The 9,061-nt window shown below is 38.7% G+C and overlaps 1 pseudogene; it reads right to left on the reverse strand.

Annotated features, from left to right (window-relative positions):
• Positions 1–616: 616 nt before the first annotated feature.
• LOC149218715 (protein ANTAGONIST OF LIKE HETEROCHROMATIN PROTEIN 1 pseudogene) lies at positions 617–5,327 on the reverse strand (annotated as a pseudogene).
• Positions 5,328–9,061: the final 3,734 nt, after the last annotated feature.

The raw sequence follows: 9,061 nt of genomic DNA on the forward strand, positions 1-9,061 counted from the left end.
AGACAAAAGCGTGCAGAACATCTTTTTGCAATGCCCTTCCAAATTCCTTAATAGTCCTCAGTACCCATTACAAAAGAAACATCCGCATCATTCATCACATAGAGAATCTCTGCTTCTGGGTGTCTAAGAGCCAAGGGAACAGCGACAGCACCACTAATCCATGTTGCCCAAATGCCAGCCACGAACTCTGCTGAGGGCTTTGACATAATACCTATCCGAGCCCCATTAAGACTGGTAATATCATTCATTTCTCTCATCAGCTGAGATATGTTTCCATTTGTAGTCTGCTTAGAACCCAATAAAGAAATAAAACCCTGTCGTCCATTTTCAAAGCAAGAAAATGTACAAATAAATATGCAGGAGTAGACCACGATCAATGCAGACACGTACCAAGTTACCAACGACAAATTTAGAGAGCAAACAAAAACGAAATTTGTGGGCGTTAAATAAAGGAGAATCATTTGGTCTGCGGTGTACCGATTTACTTCCAAGCTATATTTAGTTATTGAATCGACTCAAATTTACTTTGAAGTTGTAATCTAGACTCAGCGAGATTACAAAGTATGGTGGGGGATCAACTTTGAAGAAACTACGAAACACTTAAGCAAATTGTCTTCTAGTAATGTGTTTGAAAGTTTCCAAGCCGAAGCAAGCAATTGTCCATAACTGTGATTGCCCTCAGCGGTTGCCACTGCCACTCTGCAACCAATCTTGTGCCATGGTGCTTTGCATTGAACCCAATCCTGGAAGGAGTAAGACCTTTACGACGATAAGGAGTCAGAAGCCAAGGTAACAAAGGATAACCTCTGTCCCCAACTATGTATTCTCTAATTTCAACGCCATCTAACAATTCCTTCACTGAGCCATTCAACTTCTTACCACATTCACATTGTCTGAAAAATCCTGAATTTTTCAGGATATGATGGTCATTAATGCTACCAGGCCAACCAGTTAGAATATCACGACACCTCATTTCAGGGTCCACGATTGCCATGCAATATCATACTATAATTTCCCTCGGAGTCATGCCAGATACTTGAAGCTTCTACAGAAGGCAACCTCATAACAATGTGGGGTAGTTTTAAGGGCTCCACAACAGTTGGGAAAACCTTGCTTCGTTCAAATTTGGACTTGATTTCGTTCATCTTATTTGCATCAGGTCATTTCAAGCGATGCATGCCTGGTTCTTCCATAGCCTCCACAAACTTCCATGGGACCTGAGAAACTATTGATTGCCCCACATCGAATGATTCTCCTACATTGCATTGAGACTCGCCTGAAGCCAACCTTCTTAAGGCAAAAGCAACTTGATTTTCAACTGTCAGCACCCTGCTTTCAACAATTATGATAATGGATAATGGCCTTGATGACAAATCTGGTTTTACCAGGGAGCAGATGTAGTTAAATATCTTCATGGAGACTCTGAAAAACGATTTGAATTTCTCTTCTTCATTATCTATATGTACTTTCCCTTCAATGGAAAAGCAGAGTAGGTGACTGCCAACTGTTTTGACAGATTTTTCCTTTAGCGTATGATAAATTTTGATGAATTTGAATTTGATGAAAGACTTACAAGCTGATTGCTGATGATGTTTTGTTTTCTTCTGTTCATGTTTTTTGCAGAGATAGGAGCTGAGGAAGCTGCTCCCTTTTGAAGAGCTGGAGAATTTGATACATATTCTAAAAAATACATTTAATGATTTCTTCTTCAAAACAGGGTTTTGAAGAAGAACCATTCTCTGACATGAGACGGAGTCTAACATCGGCTCCAATTGGGATGGCAGTTGCCGCTTCGTGGAGGTGCCAAGAACCGCAGAACTTTGGGAGAGCAAACAGTGCCTCCACCCATTGGGCAATGGAGTCATCATCAACACAACTCTTGACTTGATTTTCAAACTGAAACTGAACTCAAACAATCTTCAATTCAAGCAAACTAAAACAAGATGCTGCCCTTATGGCTGCTTATTTATTTAGAAAATCTACCCTAATCTGTTGTACAAACAATAGATCAGGTAATACTAAAATGCCAAATTAACCATTCAAGTAAACCTGAAAATGAAGTTGCTTGAGAATGCTGCCACGAAGTCACAGATGCAGTTGCTGGCAGCCCTTCATGCACGTACTGAGCCTGATCACGTACAAGACAGCCTGATCTATCAATCAAACTGAAAAATGTGTCCATGTATGCTGCAATAGGATCACGGAAGCCGGACTCTGTTGGCTGCCCCAACTCTGTGATGCATACTTCCAGCTGCACACTGTCAATGTAAACGACTGTAGGCAATTCTATGATATCTTTTCTCGAATGAGGAAGGATTTCCAAGAACTTTTTAGGGTCTTGGAAATCATATGGCTGAATCTGCTCATCGAGACACTGAATCTCCTTTTCGATTCTTTCAACAATTAACTCATACACTTTAGTTTTGAATCCAGGGAACCGTGAAGATTTCATCCATTGAAGCAAGGCATTGAAAACATTTTCATCAAATTCATTATCTGCTAACAGCTTTCTTATTTCTTCTACAGCTTCACACAGGGTAGGGTTTGCCACATACCCTTCCATTGCATGAATGGATCAGCGAGCACTGTCTGGATCGAGCTGGAGTCGCCAGGTGAATGGTTCAGCCTGCATAAGTGTCTGACTGCTGTCCACCATCAACATCAGATCTGCACCTTGATTGCATGTACTAGGACAAGACAATCAACAAGTTGAATGTTCTCCCCAGTATGGTCGCCAGTATGTTAGCGCTTGAGATTTTACCTCAGGCTGAAAAAGGTAAACCTGAAGGCAACATCAAACCATTCAGCCCCGTAGCTAGCCCTACGGGGCAGGAGAAGGCTCTCTCCGGTCAATCTCGGTAGATCTTCAAATGGATGAGATGACCAAACGGGTAACACTGATATTAGGCTAGTAAACTGATCAAAGGGTTTGATTTGGGGTTTTTAATTAAATAATGGGGTTTTTCTGGGCTGCATGGGCAAAATCACAGCTTGAAACAGAGAAATATAATGAACAACACATGTTATCGACTGAGGAAAGGTAGGCAAGAAATTTAGCATCAAATCTAGATTTTAAATGGGATGGAAAGACTGGTGCGGAGCTAAGGAAGGCAAACAATAACTTTGAATCCTCCTTAAACAGTAGAAAACATTAAACATGAACAAACTTATAGGCAGAGCATGGCAGGCATGAATTCTTACCTAAACACTTCATTTGTTCAGTTAGAAATGATCATGTAGTGAAATGAAACATAACAGATTACATATGAAACAAGAGAAAAACTTATGCTAAATTATCACGCCACAGGAATCTCAGAAGTCAGAGCTGTGAAATTTCATTAAAAATCCCTGCCAAAAACTGTACATTGAAAACCCTATTCTCCACCAGCTCTCAACACTCAGAAACTCTCCCTTCTAACTCTCTCTTACAAATGATTTTGTTTTTAATACATTAAATAAAAAATCTATTAAGAAAAAACAAATCGACCCCCAAGACAAGGGATTTGTTTTTTCATTATTAATAAATAAAACTAAAAAACAAACACTCAGCGCTTCTGAAGAGAGAATAGCGCTCCTTCCACTCGAATCTGTTGAATCTGATGAAGAGGTGGCATTACAGGTGTCCATCCCATTTACTGAAGATAAACACAGGCAATCGAATCTTGCATGCCACTTTGCAAACTGCGCCCCAAATCTCTGGAAATGCGTTGGCCGGTTTACCGAAATTAGGAAAGGATCTTGATGATCTGGAGTAAATCCACCGCATGTACTTTGAAATCGGATCGGATTCGCAATTGGCTGCCATGTTATATTTTCCATTTGAAATAAAAACCAATTTTAATAAACATAGCTCAATATATTTTTAATACCAGCAAATCTGGCATAACAAGATGCCAGCAAAATGACAACTACGCGCCAACATTCACTTCTGGCAGATGATACTTGGATTTGGATTCGCCATTCACCATACCAATTAAATCTGTTTTTAGTCTTATGAAAATCAAACAACTGCTCCTTAAAGTCATCTGTATACCTTTGAAACCTTCCAATGTAAGCCAGAATTAAATCCAACTCGCTTCCTCATCCAGAACTGAAACTTAAGAATCAGCTTCTGAAAGATAATGACCCCGTCTAGAGGACTTCTCCATTCTCGAATGCCTTCTTTTATAACATTGTTTTCAGAACAACCCAAAAGGACAGTTATCACCCTTACCACAGCTTTTTTGTCTCCCACTAGTAATTTCAAAATGGTCTGTAAGACAAGACTGCCAAAGGTGTCTACTTGTAGAACTGCAACACTATCTCTGGAATATTCTAAGATCTTGCTTGCAACAAACTTCAACAGATTTGGAAAAGCCCGCAATGATGTCTTGTCCAGTTTTTCTTTTTAGGCATCACAACTGTGATGACAAACCACTCAACCTGTCTGCTAGAGTAGAGGTAATGTTGCCCGAATGAAATTTATCCTGAGACTCAAGCAATGTTCCATGATAGAGACATAGAAGGCTGCGCAAGACCTATGATCCATATTGGTTGCACATAACATCTACGGGATTTTCAGCAACTTTCTCACATATCATAGTCAAAACCTGTTCAATAATGGTATGACTTTCTCCTTTTGCATCACAATCTTGAAGAGCTAAGGCTAGAGACCTCAGCATTGCTTCTGCAACATGTGATCCTGATTGATCAATTGCCATAGAAGGGAAAATGTTGATACATTGTGAAAAAAAACTGCAAAGTTGGTCCTTTTCACCGCTCAATATGCGATTTTCAAATAGTCTACTAAAAACTTTATCGTAACACAGTTGCAATTCTTTGCCACGGCTTTCATCGAGAGCATTTGAGCATAGAATAACTCTCTCCTCTGCATCAGTGCTGTTGTTTTCTAGAAGAGATGAAATTTCCGTAAAGTATTGAATTGTTTCGGGATCAAGCTTTTTCCCGTCGTACCACTTGTGTACAAAATCAATGCCGATTTATCACCTCTTCCGACAGAATTCCTGAAGAATCATGCTTGACATCCCTCGAATGAAACACCTCAGATGCTCTGAAATCCATCGGAAGCTTTGGAACAAAAGGAATGAGATAAAAGCGTGCATAACATCTTTTTTGCAATGCCCTTCAAAATTCCTTGATAGTCCCATTACAAAAGAAACATCCGCCTCGTTCATCACATAGAGAATCTCTGCTTCTGGGTGTCTAAGAGCCAAGGGAATAGCGACAGCACCACTAATCCATGTTGCCCAAACGCCAGCCACGAACTCTGCTGAGGGCTTTGACATAATACCTATCCGAGCCCCATTAAGACTGGTAATATCATTCATTTCTCTCATCAGCTGAGATATGTTTCCATTTGTAGTCTGCTTAGAACCCAATAAAGAAATAAAACCATGTCGTCCATTTTCAAAGCAAGAAAACGTACAAATAAATATGCAAGAGTAGACCATGATCAACGCAGACACGTACCAAGTTACCAACGACAAATTTAGAGAGCAGACAAAAACGAAATTTGTGGGCGTTAAATAAAGGAGAATCATTTGGTCTGCGGTGTACCGATTTACTTCCAAGCTATATTTAGTTATTGAATCGACTCAAATTTACTTTGAATTTGTAATTTAGACTCAGCGAGATTACGAAGTATGGTGGGGGATCAACTTTGAAGAAACTACGAAACACTTAAGCAAATTGTCTTCTAGTAATGTGTTTGAAAGTTTCCAAGCCGAAGCAAGCAATTGTCCATAACTGTGATTTCCCTCAGCGGTTGCCACTGCCACTCTGCAACCAATCTTGTGCCATGGTGCTTTGCATTGAACCCAATCCATGATAAGGAGTCAGAAGCCAAGGTAACAAAGGATAACCTTTGTCCCCAACTATGTATTCTCTAATTTCAACGCCATCTAACAATTCATTCACTGAGCCATTCAACTTCTTACCACATTCACATTGTCTGAAAAATCCTGAATTTTTCAGGATATGATGGTCATTAATGCTACCAGGCCAACCAGTTAGAATATCACGACACCTCATTTCAGGGTCCACGATTGCCATGCAATATCATACTATAATTTTCCTCAGAGTCATGCCAGATACTTGAAGCTTCTACAGAAGGCAACCTCATAACAATGTGGGGTAGTTTTAAGGGCTCCACAACAGTTGGGAAAACCTTGGTTCGTTCAAATTTGGACTTGATTTCGTTCATCTTATTTGCATCAGGTCATTTCAAGCGATGCATGCCTGGTTCTTCCATAGCCTCCACAAACTTCCATGGGACCTGAGAAACTATTGATTTCCCCACATCGAATGATTCTCCTACATTGCATTGAGACTCGCCTGAAGCCAACCTTCTTAAGGCAAAAGCAACTTGATTTTCAACTGTCAGCACCCTGCTTTCAACAATTATGATAATGGAAAATGGCCTTGATGACAAATCTGGTTTTACCAGGGAGCAGATGTAGTCAAATATCTTCATGGAGACTCTGAAAAACGATTTGAATTTCTCTTCTTCATTATCTATATGTACTTTCCCTTCAATGGAAAAACAGAGTAGGTGACTACCAAATGTTTTGACAGATTTTTCCTTTAGCGGTTGATAAATTTTGATGAATTTGACTTTGATTGAAGACTGACAAGCTGATTGTTGATGATGTTTTGTTTTCTTCTGTTCGTGTTTTTTGCAGAGATAGGAGCTGAGGAAGCTGCTCCCTTTTGAAGAGCTGGAGAATTTGATACATATTCTAAAAAATACATTTAATGATTTCTTCTTCAAAACAGGGTTTTGAAGAAGAATCAATCTCTGACATGAGACGGAGTCTAACAGTGGCTCCACTTGGGGATGGAATTTCCTGGTGAAATGTCAAGAACTTGTAGATCAATGGCCTTCTGAATTGTTGTGATGTCACTCTGAAACTTTTCCCTTTTCACTTTTCTACATTATTGCTATTTATGACAACAAAACCTTTGAAGCTTTGGGCCTTCTCTTCGGGCTTCAACTCCAAAGAATTACTATCTAATCAACTGTAGACTTTTGAAAAAACAAAATATGTACAAATGATTAGTGAAATAAGTAACTAGGTTCAATGTAGTGTTTAAGCATTCGACCATCAACTGGTCCTCCTTCTGCTTCTGTGATATCCATTTCTCTGAGAAAGAAACCATTATTACCTCTAAATGCATATATGACATATGGGCCTTTCCATAGGAAATCAAATTTCCCATGTTTACCTTTATCCTCTCTTCTTGAGTCCCATTTCAAAACTTTGTCCCCTAGGTAAAAATCTTCTGCCTTAGTCCTTTTATTAAAATTCTTCTTGATCCTTTCCTGCACAACTTGAGATCTGATGTACACTTCTTCCCTGGTCTATTGTAAATGAATTGTTTGGTTGATTCTTCTTTGGATGTCATTTGGTTCAACCTGCAACTCTTGGAGCAACTTCATCACTGGTGTTCCCAAGGATGATGGGAAAACAACTTCCATTCCATAAACTAATTGATAAGGGCTAGTACCAATGGACTTCTTTGTGGTTAGCATGTCTGCCCATGAGGCATTCACTAGCTTCTTGTTCCTTTTTTTTCTTATTGTCTTCTAAATTTTTTTTGATGATATTCACTAAACTCTTGTTTGAGGACTCTGCTAGTCCATTTCCTTGGGGGTAATAAGCTGTGGAATGGCCCAAATTTATATGGTACTTATTACATAAATCAATCATTCTCTTAGAATTGAATTTTGTTGCATTATAAGTGATGATCTTGGTTGGGCACCCAAATCTATATAGGATGTTGGATTCAAGGAAGGTTATTATAACAGTGTCAGTGGCTTGCCTTGATGGTATGGCTTCTATCCATTTGGTAAAATAATCTATAGCAGTGAGGATCCATTTGTGTTGTGCAGAGGAAGGTGGGTGGATTTCACCAATGAAGTCAAGACCCCATTGTTGAAAAGGTGCTTCAGCAGATATTGGTTTCAGGGGAAGGGGTAAAAGATTTTTCTCTCCTTCAAAAATTTGGCATTTATGACATGAGGTTACAAATTTATTTACATCAGAAAACAAAGTGAGCCAATAGAAACTGGCTCTAAGAATCTTTTCAGCAGTGTTTTTTTAGTAAAGGTGTCCTCCACAGTCACCTGCATGAAACTCTTGTAACACCTTGTCAGATTCTTCTTTCAATAAACAGTTAAGAAGGATACCTTCATGATTCCTCCAAAACAAAACATTGTCAAATATGCAAAATTTTAAAGATTTCATTTTTAAAAACCTATTTTTGGTCCTGGATAATTTCGGAGGAGCTTGTAAATTTTGTAAAACATATATGATATCAACATACCACGATGATTCAATAAAGGCCTGGTTGATTGGTGGAGTCACCATCTCTCCATTATCCATTTCTACAATAAAATTTATGTCTAAGGCCTGACAGTTTGATTCAGCCATGATCTTGGCTAAACCTTGGCCTTTGATTAACTTTGTTGGCTTGATTTCTAGGTCATATTCTAATATAGTGGCAATCTATTTCCCTCTCTTTCCATCTGGACCATCCTGAGTTAGGATATCCTTGACTACTACATTGGGGACATAGGCTATTACATGAGAATATAAAATGTAAACTCTAAAATCTTTGATAGCTTTGACGAGAGCAAAGGCTTGCTTGTCCATTATATTTTACTTTAAAGGGGCATCTCTTAGGGCTTTGCTAAAAAAGGCAATAGGTTGTTCATAACCCTGATGATTCTTCTGCAGTAGGACTGCAACAATTGTATGTTATGAGACAAAGGAAAATATGATGAAATCCCTATCAAACTTTGGACTGACCAAAACTGGTGTCTTTGTTAAGGCTAGCTTAATATCTTCAAAGGATCTCTTAGCTTCAATGGTCCATTTTATGGTCGAATCCTTTTTCAACATGTTATTTAATGATCTAATTAATTCTACCAAGTTAGAAATAAATCTTCTAAGAAAGTTTATTTTTCCTAAAAAGGCTTTTAATTCTCTAATGCTCCTAGGGTGTTATATTTGTAAGATGGATGCAAGTCTTGTAGGATTTATTCTGATACCATCTTTAG

This window comes from Pinus tabuliformis, chromosome Q (genome assembly GCF_031772625.1).
Source record: "Pinus tabuliformis cultivar Carrire ecotype Pingquan chromosome Q, CPIR1, whole genome shotgun sequence".
Taxonomy (NCBI): Eukaryota; Viridiplantae; Streptophyta; class Pinopsida; order Pinales; family Pinaceae; genus Pinus; species Pinus tabuliformis.